This window comes from Pseudochaenichthys georgianus, chromosome 9 (genome assembly GCF_902827115.2).
Source record: "Pseudochaenichthys georgianus chromosome 9, fPseGeo1.2, whole genome shotgun sequence".
NCBI classification, from domain to species: domain Eukaryota; kingdom Metazoa; phylum Chordata; class Actinopteri; order Perciformes; family Channichthyidae; genus Pseudochaenichthys; species Pseudochaenichthys georgianus.
Window position 1 is genome coordinate 14276802 of NC_047511.1, and position 15607 is coordinate 14292408.

The 15607-nt window shown below is 39.3% G+C and overlaps 1 protein-coding gene across 1 annotated transcript in view; it reads right to left on the bottom strand.

Moving 5' to 3' along the window:
- srrm4 (serine/arginine repetitive matrix 4) overlaps positions 1–15607 on the bottom strand; it is a 67576-nt gene that overhangs the window by 31913 nt on the left and 20056 nt on the right. The gene's annotated exons all lie outside the window — the stretch shown is intronic.

The window sequence follows — 15607 nt, forward strand, 5'->3', positions numbered from 1 at the left end:
CCTCTGATTCTCTGCATAGTAGGGGATTGCCCCCCAGCACGGAACTCATAATGTAAAATGGCAGACTGGGTGTCCCAACATGACCAAGGTTTGGAAGGTGATGAAGGAGATAATGATGATTACTCTGATGAAGGAGGCTGATGGGAAAGGAACCTTCAAAGGTCCTGGTGATCATTGCAAATGTTCTCCAATGTTTGTTAGAGACGAAAATACAAGTTTGATAGTATTATTCAATGTATCGTTGCATGGAATTACTGCTGTTAGAGATGACAAATTGAGGATTGATTCATAATTATTTTTACAGTGGTTGATCATTTAAGACAGTCGATTGGTCTGTTCGATTTTCTATACTGCTCCCCTGGCTGCATTTTAGTTGGAACGGAGTGTGTGTTTCTGCACAAATGTTAACATGGCAAAGTGAACGGGGAACATTCTTTGTTGGTGGCGTCAGGTCAAACAGCGAATATGGTTAAATGATCTTTTCCGATCACCTGTGTACTTCACGACAGTTGTGGTTAATTGGTCGGCATCATATATGTCTGCCATGTCTCGAGGCAGTAATTTATTGGTATTTGATTAGTTATTTTGTAACAGTGACCATCTAAAATGGGAAATAATTTTCTAGACTAATCCCAGCTAACAGTAGGAGGTTCATATAGTGATTTTGTGCATACCCCAATAATAGGCCCAGCAGCACTACTGCCTGATTTCAGCTATGTAATGTTCTCCTGCTACCCTACTGCTCTTGTATTTGCATTTAGATGTAACTGCATTCCTATGTTTCTTATATGGGGGGTGCATATTGAATGCATAACCAAAACCAACAACTGCGTAACTTGATCGTTACTTCACTGCGATCCGGCAATAATAAAGCAAAGTAGAATATAAAGACCATGTTAAACCAAGGACATTTTTTTATTCCTAGGAAATTCTGGCTCTATAGGCGAGTCATTCAGACCAATAAAACACCAAACTCCTGATTTTTTTTACTCATCTGATGCATTCTAAAAAATCCAACATAGCACAAGAATTCTGCGGAGTCACTGTCAATTCACAGCTATTAAGCAGACCTCATGTAAGGAGGTATTTCTCTGGATTTAGGAACATATATTGATGTCTAAGACATTGCTAATACTTCCTGCGAAGATCTGAATATAAATAATTATACTTGACACAAAAAGAATGAAACATATGCGCCGTCAAATGCTCCGTTCAACCATGAATAAAGCAGAAGTGCAAAGTGGCCAAGGCTCCTTGATACGGCCTCCCTTCTGTGCATCTTTGTTATTTGCTGCCACTGTAAGAGCTGCTTTTGATGAGTTCTAAATGAAATCGATTTGGCCATCACGGATGCACATTCCCTTGATGATATATATTATATATATATATATATATATATATATAATATATATCCCTCAATGTATGGCCCAAACATTCCAAGCTATAAGCACCAGGATTTATCTCGGACTGTTTGTATCTGTCACACACACAAACACACAGGCGTTCAAACAAACACACACAAGCATGGAAAATCCTTTTTGAAAAAGTCCTTCATAACCAGGCAGCGGTTGAAGGTATTTAAAAAGGGACAATTCAAAGCACCAGACTTGCAAAAAGCTTGAAATGAAAGCAAATACTGAGTCGATTAAGTGACGGTACTTGATGACGAAGAATGATGTGGACACTAATCCTCCGACATACTGACTGGATTTGTTTACCATAACACAGGTGAAATAAAGTCATAGGCTGGGATCAGCTCCATTACACTCCCTGTTGAAATAAAGCATGATGGGAATGCCACTCATTGAAACCATTGACTGCATCCAGCCGATTCTGGAAGCATCTCACTTTTTGACTTTGTGACCTTTTCCTCTCATCATGTGTCATACTGTACATGTATGCCTCAGCACCACTGCCTTGGCGATGAGTAATTCTGTCACCGGAGGCTAAGAGGGGTGACCATGCGGTGACTAGCTCTCATTTAAGTCGTTGTCTCCTCTCAACATGGGGCTTCTCGGCCCTGGCACGTGGATGGATAACACGTACTGACAGATGGTGCACACTGCAAACAGGAAGAGAGCACTCTTGTAAAAGAGAGTGAGGATGTGATTTTTAGATCCTCCTCTAAATGTGGGATAGATTGTTGCAGTGATTCCTGAAGTGAATTTCATCCAGAGCACTATTCTTTTAGTGCCACATATGTGTTAGTGCAAATGAGTTGAATCTATTAATTTACTAAATGTTTTAGCTCCATTTCATCCTTTGAATGTATCCATTCATTTAGGAAACAAATGATCTTTGGATTACTGTTGGTCTGACAAAGTAAGCACTTTTTGAGTTACACAGGAATTATCCATATTTGAGAGGCTGAAAACATTTTAATGACCAAAATGATAAATGCAGCAACATTTTGTATTTCATAGATAATACATCGTTAGTTGAGGCATTTCATTGCGTGTGGATGTCGTTTCCAGGTAACAGTGCAGGATTACAAATGTGAAACATCATCAATGGGTCTGTTGGTCAAGAAAAAAAGGATGATAAAAGAGAACTTCTCTGCGCTGATACATTCATAGACCATCATCGACTGCCAGGTCCACGGGAGGATCATCGCAGTTTGTGTACAGTTTCATTGTCCACAGCCCATTTACGATGTTACATTCAGATAAACTGCTACAATATCTGCCAGGAGCTGCTCTGTAACCTGCCAGCTGCTTTACACAACACTGCATGGCTTTATGTGGGAGGGCTCACACTCACAACACCAGCTGCCAGTGTACAGGTGTGCACGAAGCAAAGAAGCATGCAGGCAGCCATTAAACAAACCAGCAAAACAGTGCTGCACAGCTACGGTGTTTGCATTAAAACCGTGTCATAATCACACCATGCGATTAACATCAGCTGCCTTCAATTACATTCTGCAAAACATGTTTTCATCTGCACTCGGCTTTTTCAAATCAAGTGTTTACTCCAAGCATGGGAAGAACAAACACCTGACAGTTTGCTTCAGGAGGCCTTCTGGGTACGTTTGAGTGTGTGCAGAGCTGGAGGATCTATCCACACAACAACACACACAGCACTAAAATGCAACCTTTTCCTTCTAACCCTTATGTCTATAAACACCCCACTGTGACAGAACAAGATCTTACCAGATAGATTTAAGAGGCACTAGAGGGGCATTTGTACATTTTCTGTGATTCGATCTGTCCCTGAAAGCGCAACAATACAAATCCACTTTGTTGTGTTCTGCCGTCTCAGCGTAAATCAGTGTACTATCACATACTTTGCTTCTAGGGTCTATTTAGCACAATTATGTTTGTTTGATTAGACCAGTGCTGGATTATCCACACAATTTCAACTCAACTTAATCCCTGTGTCAAGCCAAGAAATAGTCTAGTACATAACCATTAATAACACATTTTTTATGAATTTGTTGCACAAATATAACAATTTCTGTATAAAATGATAATTAGTAAGCTCTAGAAATGCTGGTATTCCAATGTGGATACCATTGGAGAGCATGAATAGCTGTTTCACCTTAGTAAGTTAACTTCCTGCTGTTGGCAGTTGCTTCATATGAACCATACAGCCATGAGAGTGGTGTTGATTTTCTTATCCTGCACTATTTCTTTAAAATGAAGCTATATTTACTTGGGACATTACATTACAGTGAATGTATGGCCTGTAGTGTGGACATAACTTATTAAAAGTGAAACATTGATTTTTCTTTACTGAGCGATGTGTCAGGGTCAGAGAGTCTTTCACTTTTGCTAGAAGGGCACTTGCAGAGACTTACACCAAGGCCATTTCAATGAGGGAAAAATAAAGAGCATATCCGCCCCGTGATTCGGATCCACTTCCACATTTAATGTAAATGTAAATGAAAAATTGAAAAGAATACTTTCTTGCTAAATGTAAGAAGTATTTATTTCTTATCACTTTAATTATCTAAACCCCAAAGTATGAACCATTAAAATTATAATTGCTCATTTCTAATGCCATTTAAGAATGCTTAACTCGATATTTTCTTCTAGACACTTTTCTAATGGGTTGAGAAAACATTTTGATGTTTGTTGTGAAATGTTAAGTGACTTGTTTTTGGTGACTTTATTTTAAAAACTGAGGGTCATTTGAGTTGCCTTGCCATCCCTACATCTTCCTGCAGATTGCTGAGAAGACCTAAACCTAATAGAGAAGGGGAATAACAAACGGTAGCAAACAAGACAGGGGACATACACAGAAGGATCAATACAGCTAACCCAAAAGCAACAACAGGAAAACAACATCAGGCGATACATGGATGATACGTGAACTTTGAGAAGGATCAAAAGAAAAGGAAAACTTCAGTCCAGAATTACTTTTTTATTCTACATTGAAAAAGCACATGATTTCAACCTTAATTAAGAAGAAAACAAACATCATGTTTTGGTTAATTCAACAATGACTGAAATTAACTGAAGAACGGAGGAGCTTTGCTTTCACATATAATTGGAAAAACATTTCCTCAGTGTCGTTCAGTGGAGTGGCCCTCAGTTGCCAAATTGCGCACATTAGCACTTTAAGAGCTCTGTTCTAAGTTACAAGCTTGTAAACACGTCAAGGCTTTCAGAGCTGATAATGGAGACTGAGGAGAGTCTGGCATGACCTTCGTCCTCTCAAGAGAAATGTCTGTAAGTGACAGTAAAGTAGATTATTTTTCTCCTTATTTTCACAGATGATTTATGGGTTCTCCCGCCACTTGTGAGGTTCAGGAAGGCTAATGAACTTTTCATTATCCCTTTCAGAACCAGGAACAATTGATTATCATTATTAAAGGAGTGATGATAGTTGAGATAAGTACCAGGGAAAGAGGTGATCTACTGCCACAATTAAAACCCAAACAGGGTGGTCCCAAGGCATTTTTCTTTAATTTACACTGAGAGAGTTTATCCAAATGTCAGACTCAAGTCAAGAACAACTTAATCACCACCCAATGGAAGAAAGAAAGCAATTATACCCGCACAAAGCAGATCAAACACTTTCCTCACAAGGCCAATTCTCAAGGCACTTTTCAATGTAAAGAGGATACTTTTGTGGAAGTGTTCTTGATGTAAAGAGATTTTTACAAAACACAAACTTGAAGTCCAAATCAATTAGGCACATACGCAAATGATCACTTACTGAAGCTGCCATCTTTTCGAAATACAAATTAAATCAAAGCTTTACTCTTAGGGAAAGTGTGATCTAAGGTATCTGACTACTGAACACTTATGTTGCCATGAAACTAATCCAGTTTTGTAGCTGCCATTGTAAATGTGTTCTGCGGGTTGTCAAGTCTGCTCATGTCAGTGTTGTTTCTTTTTTTAGGTGAGAAAATCACCTCACGAATTCCCTCCCCAGCATTGGAGGTTTTTCTCCCAAATGTGTGTGGATGGTTTAAAGATTTCTTTGTCACATTCCTCATATTAGAATACATTGCAAGGATGCATACAAATTATTTTGGGCATCTCAGATCAGCCCGAAATTGGCCACCTCTTCTCCCTTACAATGCATGATGGGAAGGCAGCATGAACGAACATCAAAGATGTAATGGCTGTTCAGCCCCCGTTAGGAGGTAACAGTGGCTCCAGGCAATATCGCGTCTTCGCTAGTTCGCTCCAAATGTAACATCCAACCAGCATTAAGCTTTCACAGTACATTAGTCTGAAATGATGTAACTTTTATTTTCTCTATTTTAATTTCAAGGTTCATGATTTATCTATAAATTGATTCTCTGTAAATTAATTCCCTCAACAATTTATATTGATGAGCTTTACACATTGCAGGGAAGAGCAATGATGGGAAGTAACTAAGTACATTCCCACAAGTGCAACTTTAAGATGCTTGTACTACATTTGAAAAAATATCTCATAGTTGTCCAAGCCGAACTACATTATATTTTATGTCAAGGAAATGAAAATGTTCTCCTGATAATAAAGGTACATTTTGTTTTTAATTGAGCAATATTTTAAAATGTGGGATTCTTATTTTTACAAGATAGTATTGGTACCTTAACCAATCATTTGAATACTTTGTACACCTCTGTCAATGAATTGAATGTTATTTGTTGTAAACAAAGTAGATTACTTAATTGTACATTGGACGTATAGATGGTAATGTGGCTTTGTGATTACGCTCAGAGAACAACTGTTCCTGATTATTTCAATCAGTATTGCCACATAGTCTTTGAATATTAAATAGGCTGATTTAATAAATCGCCTCACTATCAGCCAATCAGCAACAGTGGGCCCTTTACCCTTGCAGCAGGCAAGTGCGCGAGTGACTTTGACGACAAGTGAGGTTGGTTTATTCAATTATTGTGTCCTGATGATAAAATGGGAGCAACATAATGGCTTGATTAATTTCCTTATCACGGTGAGCACAAAGAGTAATTACAACCAAATCCACCGCTTGGTGAAACACACATCAATCAAATGAAAGCAGTCTCCACTCCGCAGCAATCACTTCCACACAGAACAAATTAGTCTATTGGCTCAGACCTCCGCCTCCGGCCAGGGAAGTGTTTACCTAAGAACTGTAACTCCAAGCAAAGGTCACTCAGGGTGATTAGTAAGCTCCGAACACGTCCACAATCTCAACAGAAAAATGTGCAGGCGATATTAAAATGCCAGAGTGAGCGTGGCTTAGCAGCAGTGAGTTTATTTGCCTTAAGCGATCATTTAAGCTTGAGACAATCATGACGACCCGACGCTTCTAACCAGCAGGACAACTGTGTAACTGTGAGACAATGTCGAGATACTCCATGACCTCTTCCCACACTGGGATGTATTCGCAATGCTAATTTCCTATTCAACTTTTACATGAGACTGAATTGACTGGGTCGAGATGACTTTGCTCTAATATCTAGTCAAGGGGCATACTGACTTCTCTTAGCAGTTATTGTCAGGTAGAATTGGTTACCATTGAGACTGAGTAGGATGTATACAGGTAAAGTATGATTTTAAAAAATCACTGCTTGATTGTTTAAAGATATAATGAACTACATTGTGTTAACAAAACTGAGCCTCAGTTTGTGCCTCTCTTGTTTCAAGTTAAAGAGCTGAGCATCTGTTGTGATCTACAAAATATATAAAACCAACCAATGCAAATAAAGGTGCAATTAAGGGACTATTTAAACAATGGAATTAAAAAGAACAAAAGCATTACAAGCAGAGTGTAAAACATACCAGGGGATCTTAGCATAAAATAAACCTCCTTAGGACCTTGTTTTCCCTTGTTTAAATAAAGCCTAGGTCTCTTTACATATTTACAGCTACTCAGCTAGTGAATTAAGATATTGCGCAGTAAAGAACAGGTCTATTGTTTAAGAAAGAAAAATAAAGTCAAAGCCGATATGACATTGAATAAAGTAAATGTTACAATAAATATAACTGTCAGAAAAGTCGAAACCCCATCTTTACCCACATATTTACCACTTAAGTCGGAAGATTGTATTGCAATTATGATAGAGGAAATAGATGTTCCTCAACAGAGTTATGTACAAGTGTATCATCATAGAGCGGATTAGCATTTTTGAATTCATTTTTTTGCCAGCAAGTCACAGCCTAAAGGCTTCATTTGACTTGAGTAACCCTGCCATTCGTATTGGCAGCTCTTTCTATTTGCCTACTCTCTGTTGAGCTAAAATCAAATCATAGTCATAGTGCTCTGATTTACAAGAGCTGTTAGGGTTAGGGTTCATTATAAGAGCCGCCTCATCCTGTGAGGAGTGGAGACCGTGTAGGTGGGAACGTTGAGGAATGTCCACATTTTAATAATATCTCTATACGATAAGCTGCTCCTCCACAACGTGTGTGAGTCTTATTGGATGGTGACATGTCAAATATTGTCACATGTATGTGTCAGTGCTGTCTGCATGGTAATTCCTCTTGCCCGAGTGAGCTCATGTCAGAGTAAGGGCATCAGCACTTCCCTGTGAATCGGCCTCTGACAAAGATGGCACCATTTCCTGTAGCTGCTGCTTTACATTTAATTTCTGCTACAAGACGCTTTGGCCTGAGAAACTAAATGTGAGGCGAAGTTTTTTCCAGTGTGGATCATCATCATCCTCATCGACGTTATGCCCTTTGTGGTCTAAACCAACGAAGCAATTTCAGAAGCATTTAGAAAAGGAATAACTCCAGCGCCAGATTGTCCTCTTGGTCCAGATTGTTCATCCAAACTGATAGTGCTTCTCCTGTTTCACACATCATAAACCTTACATGTGCATCAATGACTTGCTTCCAAATCGAGTTAGAAGTGATTAGAGGGTTCTTTGTGTGGAGGCGTAGGGAGGGAAGCGGGCCTGGTTGGGTTTAATTAGCAGCTTGTGGGGTGCACTTCCTCATTGCGCTTCTTCCTGTATGAAGGAGATTACTGAAGAGCCTTCTGCAGATGCTAATGTAGCTAATGTATGTGGAGTGCAGCGAGCAATAATCATTGCGCACACCAGCCCATGTTGAATTGGCACGACTTTGACATTGCGCCAGGAGGAAGCTGCTGAGGAAAAAGCCCATGGAAGACTGGCAGAAGGTTTTTCTGCGGAGTTTACCAAAGAAGGAGAAAAGAAAGAGTTGAGGTTATCAAAAGAAAGATGGATCAGTTTGAAATGGGCTAACAATGCTGTGAAATGGTTATTTTTTCCAATTAGGTCTAATTTGCTCACTCAAAGAGCAGCTGACAGATGGGTGCAGGAAGGGAAAATGTGTCTTGCTCAATTTCTCGAGTTGTTGGGCTTCTAGAAGGAAGATTTCCCTTCATTTGTTGGGTGAGACAAAACAAACATTTCCAACTTTTGCAGCACACCTCTCCCAATTAATAGAGAGAACAAACAGAAAATAAAACTGCCATGACTGAACTTAATCAGCCAATTAAACAAGTGATATTTATCAGTAACTGCAAGGACAACCCTATATCACATTTCCCCATGACACTGCAGCTAATTTAGAATCTGCTTTGACAGACAAGCAACCACTTTCTGTGCATTAAGGAGCGCCTTTTCCTACTTCTGCCTCCAATTATCCACCGTTTTCTTGTTGTTGCTCCAATTCCTGGCATTAAATTAGGGGTTTCTCCACACACCTGTCTGGATGTTCAGACCTCAAGGGGGGAACACATTAGGACCCTATACTTTGTTATTGAAATCTTCCCCCCTGCCTTAATGAGCTTCTGGAGTCCACACTCATTTGTGTCAGTAAACATATCAAGTTTGCAGTCGGCCATGACAGGCGGAATGAAACTCAATAGTCCAATCGACATCTCGGTGCGGGAGAGAGTGAGGGAACTCCTGACATCCAGATATATGCTGGTAATTAGAGAACAGCTGCAAGATGGAAAAACATGTTATCTTATGTTCCCATCTCTCTGTCTTTTTTTTTATCTCAGCATTGATGCCCTCTTCTATGCAAAATAGCCATGTGAATTATTCACCAAGGGCTGCCTTTGAGCATGTTTCACAGTATCTGTTCTCCCATTAAATAATCAATGTCAAAAGATAAAAAATGACTAGAATTAAGAATGAAGGAGATTTCTTTCCACCCTTCTTGCTGATAGATGTGCCCTAAGAGCAATGTACAATATGTCAGGGAGGGGGGTAAGGCTTGACATAATGTCACAAGTAACATCTGGATTCCTGGATAACAATGTGTTTTCACACTTCACTTTCATGTCATGTCCACACTTTCCAATATGAATTTCAAATAGGCATGTTTATAATAAATAACGTCTGGGCCAGAAAATGGCTAAAAGTGAGGTTGATGATTGGATTCATGGAATTCAATGTATTCTAAATTATACGTCAAATTGAGCTGCCTGCCTAGGGTAGAGAAATAGAATATACACTTTTTTTTAACCACAAATCCAAAGTTAAATAATATTATACAGCACTTTCACTGAAGCTGCACATCACACAATTAATAGCAATTAAAACCTGTTCCCTTTTCTGAGCTTTTTACAGTTTACACACATTGTCTTATGATGCAGATTTTGGCTTGCCAATGTGAACAGGTAAACTATCCCCATGATCATTCGTGCTCTCATCCCTGCCACCTACCAGGTGTGCCGCACTGGCAGATGGAGCCGCATCATCCATCCAATCCAGCAGATCTACCACTATGTTGATGCTAATAATGTACCTTGGTGGTTGATGTAATATGCAATCTCCAGCCAAGAATCTCCCTACTGTGTTCGTATGTTTGTATCAGACCTCAGGCTTGTTCGTCTTTGTTTTTGTGCTGCTTTAACCTTCTGTCTCTGTCTATCTGAGTCTCATCCAAGAAGCTAAGTCTTGGTTTTGCTACTAGAGCTCCACAGTCCCATGGCATTGGCTGTCTGTGGTATATCAGAGTCAGGACCTCCTCCCACGTCTGCTACTTCACCCTTTGGGCTGTTACGGGCAACGGGTGTCATATCCTCAGTGTTATCTCTTTCTCCATCTCTTCTCTTTATTCACCTGACTGCATTCTCTGTCCCTCAATATTGTCTCTTTATTAGGGCTGTCAGTCGATTACAATATGTAATCGCGATTAATTGCATGATGTCCATAGTTAATCGCGATTAATCGCAAATTAATCGCACATTTTTTATCTGTTCTAAATGTACTTTGGAGGAATACTTTTCAAGTTTTTAATACTCTTATCAACATATGAGTGGACAAATATGCTTTATGCAAATGTCATTTTACAACAAACATTTGCATAAAGCATATTTGTCCACTCAAATGTTGATAAGAGTATTACAAACTTGAAAAGTATTCCTCTAAGGTACATTTAGAACAGATAATCAGCCCTAATCCATATCTCTCACTAAAATCTCCCACTATCCAACTAACAACAACAACAACAACAATGTCAAGCCTTTGGGCTCTGAAACTACGGGGCGGGCCGAAGACAAATACACATGCGTTAATCACACGTTAAAATAATTAGTGGCGTTAACATTTTTTTATTAACGCGTTAATTTGACAGCCCTACTCTTTATGTGTCCTACATCTTCAGTCATATCTCTCTCCACTGTCCTTCAAGAAACACTTCAAAAAGTTGTCTGTTGCAGTAATTTCACAGTGCTCTATATGCATCATTCATCTCTATTATTTCCTAACACAACCACTATATCCATTTCTCCTTCACAACCAAGCCGTAACGTCAGGGAGAGAAAAGTGAAGTCAACTCGGGAGACCGTTGTGACGAAAAGAGAGCTGAGCCAGAAGGCAAAGCTCTCTGTCTACCGGGCCATTTTCGTTCCTACCCTCACCTATGGTCATGAAGGATGGGTCATGACCGAAAAGAACGAGATTGCGGATACAAGCGGCCGAGATGGTTTTCTCCGCAGGGTGGCTGGTGTCTCCCTTAGGGATAAGGTGAGAAGTTCGGTCATGCGGGAGGGACTCGGAGTTGAGCCGCTCCTCCTTCGCGTCGAAGAAGAAGCCAGTTGAGGTGGTTCGGGCACCTAGTTAGGATGCCACCTGGGCGCTCCTCCCTAGGGAGGTGTTCAGGCACGTCCAGCTGGGAAGAGGACCAAGTGGGTAGACCTAGGACCAGGTGGAGGGATTATATTCTCTTCGCTGGCCTGGGAGCGCCTTGGGATCCCCCAGTCAGAGCTGGTTAATGTCGCCAGGGAAAAGAAAGTTTGGGGCTCTCTGCTGGAACTGCTACCCCCGCGACCCGACCACGATAAGCGGGAGAACATGGATGGATGGAACTCGGAGATCAATAAACCTGCATTATTTTAAAATGACCTCTAGGTGGCTACTCCACCATGGTTGCAAAAATAAGTCAGATTGTTTAGTAGTCTACAAGAAAAAGACCCTACTTCTCATGAAGTTTATCCCCTAAGCAAACATTTTTCCAAATGACTTTATGGTTTTCAAACTGTCTTAATACAGCATGATGTACATTTTAGCACATTATGGTCTCATTGAGAGTCAAATAGATGCTAAGGCAGGGTATGTATTAACAAGTAAGTATGTTTATTTCTGGTTTCGGTGTTGTTGTTGCCTAAAATATACTGCTCAGCGATTTGGTTGCACTTTTTTCCACCCTCCCATATCTTTGCTAATTCCAATAAAACATGATGGAGAAGGCAAAAATACAAAACTAAAGGCTTCAAAACCGTAGTTCAAAAACAAATGTCACTGTGTCCATGTCATCCTTTTCCTACATTTACATATATTTACACTGCTGACCAGACCATTAATTAGAATAAGTAATATCACGTAGTACCACGCTGGCCCACGGATACATGACTATATGTGTGCCTAGGAGAAGTTGAATGCTTCAGTTACAAGTGTGACATATTACTGTTGGCTCTTAAGATGACATTACATTAGCTATGCAACGTGGCATTAACATCTAAAATAATCATCTTAAAAATGGAGCAGGGTATGTAGAATGTGACGACTATAGAGAGCAATCAAGACCCCCACTGTCTTCCCCTTCCTCCGTCCCACCTCTCCTCCCTCCATGCTAATCAGTGTGGGCACTGCTGGCTGTTAGCTCAACTTGATCTGATTTTGAGACAGAAACACCATTAGCATTTCATGATAGGCAGAGCAGCCTCCAACATATACTTTACTCAGAGGTGGCATGGTAGTCAAGTTTGGTTTTTATGCAACATAGGGTCAATGTCGCATTAAATCCCGAGGATAAATCCATCCCAATCAGCTGACACTGACCTTCCACTCACTTGAATATTGTGTTATTAATAATACCATTGTTTTTATAATTTCTCGTGCCTATTTAAGATAATTTAAATAACTGCATGCAGTTCACCTGGACCATGGCGCATTGGCGGGTTTAGACTGATGTGGGGACATACTGTAATATACACCATACAGTACAACTTCAAGAAAAGTGCAATTTACGTGTAACTAATTACTTTGACAATTTATAAGCCAAACAATTTGTATGGTAAAATAATTATTGTTGCAGCCCCGCAGGATCACTCTGCATTTTCAATCAGAGGTTTGGGTTTGATTTTCCTCAGTAAAGCTGCACCGGCAGAGGTACCAGATGTTTTTTTTTACTACCTATCTTGCTTCTCAATTAATTGGGTTTTGTGTCGCAGCCCCTCATCATGATTTAGATTGGCGAGACTGGGATTGCATTACAAGCATGTTTATGAAGGTCTACCAGCACATTTGATATCACTCTACACAGAATGCATCCTCTTGGCTCTCAGAACTGATAGCCACAGAGCAAACAGAGAAAATGTGCCTATTGTGTCATAAACTGGCCAAACATTGAGCCATTTCATGTAAATATTCAGATTTTTTAATTGTAATTACACTTTAAGCTAAATCTTCTCGTAAATAGGTTTTCAGCCTGAAATGATCTGTCAGTATTTAACAATTTTTCTCTTTGAGCAGAATAGTTTGGCACAACCATGCTGTTGCATCATTTGAAATTAAAACCCAGTCTTGACAAACACATGTCAGGGCAATAAATCATGTATGCCTTACGTTCATAAAAAGGAATACTTTCCACATCACCATGAACGCAAAACAATGACATAAAGCCATTTAGTCCATGCTTAAACAATAGTGTCCACAAACACAGAGCTACTTCCTCCCTGGAGGATTTTCCAACCCTTCCCGGTGGTGGCTGGAGGTCATGGAGGCATGTTGGTAACATAATTGTCATTTTCCCTACGGGAGAAACAGGTGATCAACGTAGAGAGTGACCTTCCCCTTTGGTACGCACCTTCTTCAAAGTCGGATAATAAATTGGTTCATCTCACCTCCCCGTACCGTCCATGTTATTTAGAGGGCTATCCGAGGGAAGTCCATTACGTTTTTATGGAAAGGAGGTTCATTTCAATTGCTGGCAACCCAATAGGAAGTCTGTATGAATGCCGGCAAGGGGTTCAAGGGCAAGTGAATTATTCCATTATCTTTAATGTGTTGGGATGGCCAACGCCGCCAAAGTCCTGAGGGATTTATTTAGCTATGTAACCTCTGATCCTCAGGAGGAAACAATTAGAATACTAAACAGTTGCTCTATTACATAATATTAAGAATGCATTCCTTCAGTATAATTGTATTATTGTCCAGTCAATGTACAGTAACTTGCACCAGAACACTGTCTTTCTCTTTGTTTAAGGTCGGAAGCTGATGTGACAAACGTACAACTTTAACAGGATTGATTCAAAAGCTTAAAGCCAAATGGCTCTAATGATTTTTCTTAATTAAAGGGTCATCTTAAATTAGCCTAAACCTTATTAAAGATAATCCCCCTTAAAGTCAAAGTACTGTTCATCTTTCAACACTATAATACCGTTGGTTCTACAAATTATCCGACAAACCTTAAAAGGTTTATTTAGTAGATTTTGGACTAAACAATAGCAAATTAATTTAACAGCATATCTTAAAAGGCAAGGCAAGGCAAGTTTATTTATATAGCACTTTTCAACGCAAGGCAATTCAAAGTGCTTTACAAAAAATGAAAGACATTAGCATTAAAAAAGAAAAGCTAATAAAATAAAGGTGCACATATATTCCATTTTAGTGCATATATTTTATACTTATCTTTTTTAAATGTTCTTCTTCTTGAGATGTATATGTCTTGTACTTATTGTTTATAGATTTAGATTTCATTTGTATCTTTCTTCTATTTTATTTAAATATTTCTCCAACCCTTGCTTTTTAAATTGAATTTCACTACTTATGCACCAATATTCCAAAGCAAACCTATTTGTTAATACACTAGATTTAAGATTCACAAAGTGTTACCTCTCCTCCTTTACCTAAAGTTTAACACTTTTTTTTTCATTGAAAATAAATATAAAATATATGGGAATCCCTGATTTTGTAGATGCTCAAAAAGCCAAGACAACATGCAACCTCTCCACTAATGGTTTTATAGGGAACATTTGACATTTGGGCAATAATGTCTTTCTAGTCGAGATTGAAATAAGAAGATTAGTAACATATTCAACCATATATATATACAGTATATATATCTATATAAATAAATGTACAGCGCAGAGGCCGCCTCTTAGATTATGAGCGTGTTAGCTCTGGTTGGTAAGCAGTACGTTTTACTACAGTTTTTGAAGGTACAGTCATTCTGAAAAATATAAGAACACTAGACCTAAAAAAATCAGTAAAATATTAATTCTTTGAATGTTCCCTTATCATGACCAAATGGTTGACGGTCCTGCCAGCTAGAGTTCTAATGAAGTGATTCTCAAGGTGAAGACATATTTAATCGATGTATTATGCAGTGTGTACGCACAGCGAGCATATTGAATCCAGATCTATTTTGAAAACTCGCTGGAAAGCATCACTGCTTCATAACATACAGTAGGTAAACACTAACAGGCATAATAAATTGCATATTTAATATCGGTTTTCATTGTACAGGACACTTTGGGAAATAAGATATGTTGGAGAATATTCCTTCAGGCATGTATGAGGTATCTGGCAGAAAGCCTGTCAGCTTCTTTGAACGTTGTCAGTGTATGACCGCAGGTTTTTTGTCATGTTGCTGGGAAACGCAACGTTGAGTGAACATCAAAAGCAGCAGGGCCTGAGAAGTGGGGCAGATAGATGTAAACTTGAATCTCTTCCTTTTGTCGCAGACTTACAATAAGC